Source organism: Panicum virgatum, chromosome 9N, assembly GCF_016808335.1.
Source record: "Panicum virgatum strain AP13 chromosome 9N, P.virgatum_v5, whole genome shotgun sequence".
Classification (NCBI taxonomy): Eukaryota; Viridiplantae; Streptophyta; class Magnoliopsida; order Poales; family Poaceae; genus Panicum; species Panicum virgatum.
The window spans coordinates 29,333,397-29,341,995 of NC_053153.1; the positions used below are offsets into that span (position 1 = coordinate 29,333,397).

At 45.1% G+C, this 8,599-nt stretch overlaps 1 long non-coding RNA gene across 5 annotated transcripts; it reads right to left on the reverse strand.

The window, feature by feature from the left end:
* Nucleotides 1-339: 339 nt before the first annotated feature.
* On the reverse strand, nt 340-2,830 carry LOC120691053. 5 transcript variants are annotated; one of them, XR_005682082.1, is made up of 5 exons: nt 2,512-2,830; nt 2,235-2,344; nt 1,452-2,202; nt 1,246-1,382; nt 340-1,059 (listed from the first exon to the last, which is right to left on the reverse strand). It is a non-coding gene; the product is annotated as an uncharacterized LOC120691053 (long non-coding RNA). The 5 variants fall into 5 exon arrangements; XR_005682080.1 differs by having other exon boundaries at nt 1,452-2,344; XR_005682081.1 differs by having other exon boundaries at nt 2,235-2,826.
* Nucleotides 2,831-8,599: the final 5,769 nt, after the last annotated feature.

The following is an 8,599-nucleotide window of genomic DNA, read 5'->3' on the forward strand; positions in this document are numbered from 1 at the left end:
ATGGTTGAACTTTGGAGGGATTTATGTGTATAGGTGTTTCCAATTTGAATTACGGATTTTCGATACATGTTCCCGACTGAAATATATCCTTTTCGGCATCCCATATTTCCGGTTTCGCATTCCCGACCGCCTTTTTCCATTCCTGAAAAAAAAACAGTAATAGAAGCGGTTAGAAGGGTTTCCCAATCGTACCCAACCGCTTTCATTTCTACATGCATCATATGTTAGCCTAGAGCTTATTCTTTTTTTGTGAACATAAGAACAAGGAAGGGGAGGATGAGCAACATGGATGCACTGATTCTAGCTAGATGCAGTACGCCAGGGATTGAACATTGAAGATGATATAGGCAGGCATATGTTAGCCTAGAGCTTATTCTTTTTTAACCGAAACTGTGGGGCAAAGCCCCCCAGCAACAAAATAAAATTAAAACAGGAGACAAAGTCTTACAGGGTACCAACCAGAGGTTGGTGAGGAAGGGGGAGCACAGTTCACAGAAAAAGTATAAAAAAATTACAGCAAGCTCAACTAGAGCTGAATGGAGGAGTGCAAGCTAGGACTTATTCTAGGAAAGTGATTCAAGACTTCTCTTCTGAAAGTAGTCTTCCATCTGGTAATTTCAGGAGCTAAATTGTCGAAGATCAGAGCATTTCTTTCATACCAGATGCACCAGGCACCTATCATGAAAATCTCCATAAAGAAAGGATGGACAAAATTTCTTTTTGCCTCCTTTAACCTGCAGTGTATAGTTAGGCTTCCATTCCATCTAACCTGGAGCTAGGACTTTAAGCCTAGAGCTTATTGATGAATTGGCCAGAACCTAAGATTCCAAGATGTAAATCTTAAATCATATTTTTTTGGAATATTAAAAAATACCACCTGTTATGTTTTCAAATTCCCTCTATTTGTGTTGATCGTCTGCATTCCATATATTGTGCTTGGTCTCTTATGTGGGTCACTGACTCCATCTTGTCTGCCCTTTGAACAACAAAGTTCATGTCCTCATGATGATCTTGTGGTCGTACACATACACACTACTTGAAGAAAAATAATCATATGGCCTGTTTATTATGAGGTTCAATATTAGGTTCGGAGCCACATTACACAAAAGGGGGAGACGATTGCTAGCAACTTCGAAACGTGTATATATAGGGTTTATTTTTTCTTTCTATAGTAATAAATGTCAAGCTGAAAGCATTGGGAAAAAAATGAGCAGTGAAGTATAAAATTCAGAATTGTATGACCACCTCCTTGTCACCGGTCTGGGGCTGCTGCTTATAGCCGAAGCCTATGCATCAGCGTGTCCTTTAGCAACATCATCTGTAGCAGCTTTCTGCCTCTTGCCGGGGGCCTCCCTGCAACTCCTTTCTTTGCACGACTCTTCCTGCAATAATTGAAAACAGGGATCATTTAATGAATTTATGTGAATGTACATGAAAATGCAAGAGATTACCTCATCTTAGTTCCATTCAGAGGGCATTTTGGTGAGGTTGATCTGTGGCCAAGTCCTAGGCAACCCTTACATTGCACCTGGTACAAGCCTTTGGTCCTTGTCTTCTTGGTGCCCTTACCCTCCATGGCACTTGGAATCCTATTCTTCCTCTGTCTTCCAACTTCTCTTTTGGACAGAGGTGGCAAGAGCCTGAAGCCAAGTTCCACATGTCGCCACTGTGACTTGTCCCGAAATGGTGCGATGACTACTGCATATGCTTATCTAAACCTTCTCACAGAATAGTAGTCATCCAAATATTGCGTGCAACATCAATAGAGTTTCCATCATCGAGCCTCGCTGTAAACCCAGCTACACTAACGCATAAACGAAATCCCCCATCCAGATCCACCCTAACGAGGAATGGAAAAATGACAAGCATATGCATCAGTCCGCATATGCAACACACACATTCATCTCCCCATTACTGAAGGAGGTTAGGGTTTAACTTACATAGCAGATTTCTCAAAGGGAATCATGGCTGCTCCTTGTGGGACGATGGAGTCGGCCGGCCCCCCGCCGCCCCGCCGGCCAGTGCGCAGCAGCGCCCGCCCTGGGCGGCACGCGCAGCGACGGGCGCCGTCTCCCTCAAGCCGCCCCCTCCATGCCCATGTGCAACTGCAACGGCGAGAGGGTCGCGGCCGGAGGTGGGGGTTGAGGTGGGCGGCGGGGAGAGGAAAGCGGCCGTGATGGAGGGAGGGGACGGCGGGGCGACCTGGTGGCGGTGAACGGTGGCGGCGGGGCGACCTGGTGACGAGGAGTGGAGAGCGAATGAAAGAAAGGAGCGCATGAGTTCTATCCGATCCGGTCTCACGGGATGAGGACATCCAGAAGGGCAAAATCATCCATTCATGTGCCTGGGAGAGAGAAAAGATTAAAAAAATCAAAGAAACTCAAGAAAAGGTGATAATCTCATGTTTTCAAACACTTTGCAGCCAGAGTCCCTCATTTTAAAAGATCTACGAACTTGACCCCTAAAGTCATGAGGCCTGCGAAGTCAGTCCTAAATATCAAAATTTCTCACTTCTTTCCCCATCATGGAGGGCCATCGATGGAGCTTTCTTTGCCGCCGCCTCCATTCATCGCAACCCCGCTCCGCCGCGACTCAGACTCCGCACCACCTCTCCACGACGATCCCTCACAGTCCCCTCGCGCAGCTTGTGCGATCACTACCGCGCCGCCCCCGACCAACCACGCCGCTCATCCTCGCCCGCATCTCGCCGCTACAGCCGCCTCCGCTCATCGCACCCCCTCTCCATCGGGACTCCCTGCAAATCGAGTAAGCTCGCAGGCCCCGCACCCCCTCTGCGTTCGCTACTGCGCTGCCCCCGACCAACCACGCCGCGCATCCTCGTCCGCGCTTTGGTCATGATAATATAATCATGCGAAAGATTCAAAAACGTGCGCTTGAAAACTTCTTAGAACTGTGCTGCACTCCTACTTTCCCTGTTGTACATACTGAAATGATGGAAAATGGAAGTACTATATGTAAGAATAAATACTAGGGGTTACCAGCTAATCTGGAAGTCCCAGTCGTGGCCATTGCTTCCCTGCATACTGAATTAGCTCTTAATAATCTGTTTCATGCAAATCCCCAACGGGCTGGGTGTAGTATTCGCAGTGGCTTTTAGGATCCAACTAAGGGTCTTCTCTGTTACAAATCAGTATACTACAATTTAACACATATTTAGTTCTATGCTTTGTACTGATATGATATGTTAGAGCGAAGATATTCAGATACACGAGAGAGTAAACCTTGTCAGTATTAGCATAATCGAGCAATTTCAATTCAACTAAGGTTTTTTTTTCCTTTTGTTTCCCTAATCATATAACTGAAACAAAATTTGATTATGACTTACAACCTGAAATTACAAAATCAAATATTGTTATCGCTGTGACTCATCCTAATCTTAGTAAAAATTTGTTTTTTTTGTCTGTTTCTAATGCCAGACTTTAGTATTCGAAACAATAAAGATGCTAAAATGATTCAGAATTAAAAATTACATATGAAATAGAAACTATCTTTTGTTGTATATCGCAACTCCCAAGAAGCAACATGTTCAGCTGGGGAAAACAAGCTGGGCTGGAACAGCCAGCCAACACCAACCCCCGCCATCCCCAGCCGGCTAGTTGCAGCCCAGCCAACCAGCTGAACAGGGCGAAGAATGGTGAGAGCAGAAAATCAGTCATCACCAATAGAAGTACCGCCGCACCTAAATGCTCACCCTTTTATTGTCAATACTACCGCTTCTAGAACTAACGAGTGCCTTGCGCGCGCCTTGGCGCGCGTAATTTATTTATTTGTTTCCGTTTGGCAATATGAGTTTATATAGAGATTTGTAGTAGATGTAAAGATAAATAGATATATATAGATAAAAATAGGATATTTATTTTTAAAGCAAAGAAGGCAAAAAAATAATAGTTGAAATCCGACATCTCAATCTCGCCGTCGAAGACGGCCGGGAGCGGTCCTCGAGCATCTCTTCACTATGCAATACGCGGCTATCACGCCCGACCTGCGGCACCGCGGCGTACCGGAGCGAGGCCGGGTCGCCCGCCGATGACGGCATGAACTCGCCGAACCCGTCGAGGGCGTGCCCGGCGGCCCGCCCAAACTCGCCGCGTGGCTCTCCGGCCTAGCTTCACTGCCGTCGTTGCAGTAGAGCACACACACATTCGGAGGCTACCAAAATTACCGGTCGAGAGTTCTAGATTCAGATATTTTGCAGTGACCGAATGGAGAGCTGACGCGTGGACCATTCGTGTCTCAAGGCCTCAAAGATAACGATGGCAAGGCCAATCACATGTACTGTCAATTTAGGATCGAATGATGGGAATCTTTTTTACTGACGTCGCCGGTTTGCCCTTACGCCGACCTTTGAGGCATTCACATATAGAAATTAGGGGTGTGATTAAATTAAAAAATTTTATCCCAAAAACGTCACATCGAATATTTGAGCACAGGCATGGAATACTAAATAAAATCTTTTTACAAAACTTTTTACACGGATAGGTTGTAAATCGCGAGAGGAATTTAATGAGCCTACTTAATCTATGATTTGCAACAGTGATACTACAGTAACCGTTCACTAATTATGAGTTAATCATAAATTAAGTGTGCTCATTAGATTCGTCTCGTGATTTACAACCCATCCGTGCAAAAGGTTTTGTAAATAGATTTTATTTAGTACTCCGAAATAGCAAGATTCCCTTTCATCCATAGCCATACAGTGATACTACTGTAACCGTTCACTAATTATGAGTTAATCATAAATTAAGTATGCTCATTAGATTCGTCTCGTGTTTTATAACCCATCCGTGTAAAAGGTTTTATAAATAGATTTTATTTGGTACTATGAAATAGCAAGATTCTCTTTCATCCGTAGCCCTACAGTGATACTACAGTAACCGTTCACTAATTATGAGTTAATCATGAATTAAGTCTGCTTATTAGATTCGGCTTGTGATTTACAACTCATCCGTGTAAAAGGTTTTGTAAATAGATTTTATTTAGTACTCTGAAATAGCAAGGTTCACTTTTATCCGTAGCCATCGGATCGCGATCGGACGGCCAAAAATTTTTTCGCCGACGTGGACGCCTTCCCTGGGCGCCGAGCCTCGGGGCATGAACATAGATATTTTGCAGTGACCGAATGGAGAGCTGACGCGTGGACCATTCGTGTCTCAAGGCCTCAAAGATAACGATGGCACAGCCAATCACATGTACTGTCAATTTAGGATCGAATGGTGGGAAACTTTTATACTGACGTCGCCGGTCTGCCCTTACGCCGACCTTTGAGGCATTCACATATAGAAATTAGGGCCGTGATTAAATTAAAAAAATTTATCCCAAAAACGTCACATCGAATATTTGAGCACATGCATGGAATACTAAATAAAATCTTTTTACAAAACTTTTTACACGGATAGGTTGTAAATCGCGAGAGGAATTTAATGAGCCTACTTAATCTATGATTTGCAACAGTGATACTACAGTAACCGTTCACTAATTATGAGTTAATCATAAATTAAGTGTGCTCATTAGATTCGTCTCGTGATTTACAACCCATCCGTGCAAAAGGTTTTGTAAATAGATTTTATTTAGTACTCCGAAATAGCAAGATTCTCTTTCATCTGTAGCCATACAGTGATACTACTGTAACCGTTCACTAATTATGAGTTAATCATGAATTAAATATGCTCATTAGATTCGTCTCGTGTTTTATAACCCATCCGTGTAAAAGATTTTATAAATAGATTTTATTTGGTACTCCGAAATAGCAAGATTCCCTTTCATCCGTAGCCATACAGTGATACTACAGTAACCGTTCACTAATTATGAGTTAATCATGAATTAAGTCTGCTTATTAGATTCGGCTCGTGATTTACAACTCATCCGTGTAAAAGGTTTTGTAAATAGATTTTATTTAGTACTCTGAAATAGCAAGGTTCACTTTTATCCGTAGCCATCGGATCGCGATCGGACGGCCAAATTTTTTTTCGCCGACGTGGACGCCTTCCCTGGGCGCCGAGCCTCGGGGCATGAACATTAGAAATATCAGCAATGTGAGAAAAAAAGGTGGATCTTTTGCTGTAAATAGTCCCTAGAGGATCAATTTCCACCTTATCAATTCGTAACTCATCCGTTTTACTGCTGCTTTGGTTGTCTCTTTGACCAGCAGATGTGAAAATATCAAATAATCAGTGCACATATTTTCTCATCCAAAATTGACCACTCTTGCAATTTGTGGATGATGAAAAAGTATGCTTAAAAACTGTTCATTAGCAACTGCAGATCCCCTTGAATATATAACCAGTGCACAATTCATCAATTGCATGTTACATGAGAAGTTGACTACCTATGGGCGGGTGCTGGAACCGAATAACCACGTATGCGCCTAGGTGCGGCCCGCATGGATGAATGGGTCCGCTCATTTCAACTGATAATCTGATATACAATAAAAAGTTCCGTGAACAAGCGAATACTCCCTCCGTTCGGAAATGATCTACGTATTTTGACTAGGAAAAGTCAAACTTTATAAACTTTGACTAATAATTAGTTAAATTATATGTATAATTAGTTTATAAAATTTATGTCAATACATATGTATTCAAAGAGGTTTTGAGATGACATTGAGTTATTCGTAATTGACATTATATTCTGAGTGATTAATAAAAGTCAAACTTTACTTCGAATGACTTTCTCTAGTCAAAATATGTAGATCATTTCCGAACGGAGGGAGTATATTATATGGACTGTGACTGTTTTCAAGTGTGCTTGGCCCAATTAGCACGACAGATATCAAGTTGCTTGCTTGGGCCGGGTGGGACCTCTTCTTCCCGCTTTTACGATAGTATTTTTTTAACACATTCGATATCAAGTCCAAGTCTAGGAAGATCATTTTCAGAAAAAAAGATTTCTTAGACCCTGTTTAGTTCCTAAAAAATTTTGCATAGTACTCGTCACATTGAATCTTCGGACACATGCATGAAGTATTAAATGCAGTTGAAAAAATAACTAATTACACAGTCTAACTGATTAGCAGGACTTGAATCTTTTAAACTCAATTAGTATATAATTGAAATTTATTTATCAAGTAACAACGAAATGTGCTACAGTACCAAAACCTAAATTTTGTTACCAACTAAACACACCATTAAATCAACGCAGACGCCTTTCCTAACCAAACTAGTGTATGCGCATGCCGGCTAGTTAGCTTTGCCATCGACTTTACCGCTGTATGCATATTCCGTTGTATTCAATCACATTCCATCCAGCTACATCGACGTTCCCGCTAAGTTAGACTATCTGTATTCGTCATACTCTAAAATCATATCCTCTAAAATAAATAATTCTACTTGGTCATCGAGATTCTCTTCTCTATATTAATTTCTCCCGCACACATCCATACTCTATCTTCCATTCTCTATATCAACTACTACTGATTAGATCCACAAATCATACTCTACTTTACTCAGACCACTCTCTCCCTCTTTCCTCATCCTATTTCTCTCTTCCTCCCATTCTCTCCCTCCACCTCTTTTCCCCAACCCGCCAGCCCTTCCTCCCCCAACCTGATGGTGCGCCTTTTTCCCTCCGCCAGGCTCCGGCCCTGACTGCACCCCTCCCTGCTCTCTACACCGGCGAGCCGGCCGGCCGCTCTGCCCCCTCGCTGCTCCCTCCACCGGCGGATCGAGTGCAACAAAGCAGTGGCAATGGCGGGCATCCTCACGGTGGCGGCACAAGTGGCAGAGGGGACGATGTGGAGCAGAGCAAGGGGAGGCAGCGATCTGCACGGTGAGCAGCGCTGGGAGGTCGAATCAGCGGCATTGACGACAAGGCGGGCGGAGCAAAGCCATGCAAATGGTGGTGCTCTGGGCTGCTCCGTCGTAGGGCGGAGGCGCATCGGAGGCGCAGGGCGGGGTGCGACGCGTGGGCGGAGCAGAGGCGCAGGCTCCACGCCACGTCTCCCGTAGCAAAGGTTCGCTACTCCTCCATATTTAGTGGATGAACACCCCGCCCGCTTGCTAAGGCTATCCGCACTCGTCGTCCTCTATATCCATCCTCTAAAATGAATATTACTACCTGGTCAGCAAGATTCTCTTCTTTATAATCAGTTTCTCTGCACTCATCATCCTTTATATCTCCTACTCTATACCAACTACCAGCACACGGGTCCACATGTCATACACTATTTAATTTTTATCCCACCCAACCAGTCGCCCTCCTCTCTCTCTCCTCCCTTCTCCTATCTCCCCACCTCGAGCGCACGACGAACCCCTCTGCTCCTTTACCCTCCCTGGCGCCTCCCTCCCCTTCCCGACGCCTCCCTCTGCTCCTCTTCCCTCGGCGCCCTATCTCCTCCTTGCCCCTCCACTCGCGCGCGCCGTGCGACGCGCTCACCGGCCGCGGCGGAGCTAGCCTGGGTACCGCGCTCGGCGGGGGGGGGGGGGGCGGCTGCTACGCGCCCTCCCTCTCCCCTTGCGCCGGGCGGACCCAGGGCGCCGACGCGCCTCCGAGGCGGAGGAGTGGGTCTCCCGGCAGAGCGGGGTCCCGCACGCGCCTCCTCCTCCCGGCGGCCATGGGCGGAACGGTCCTCCCCTGCTCCCTC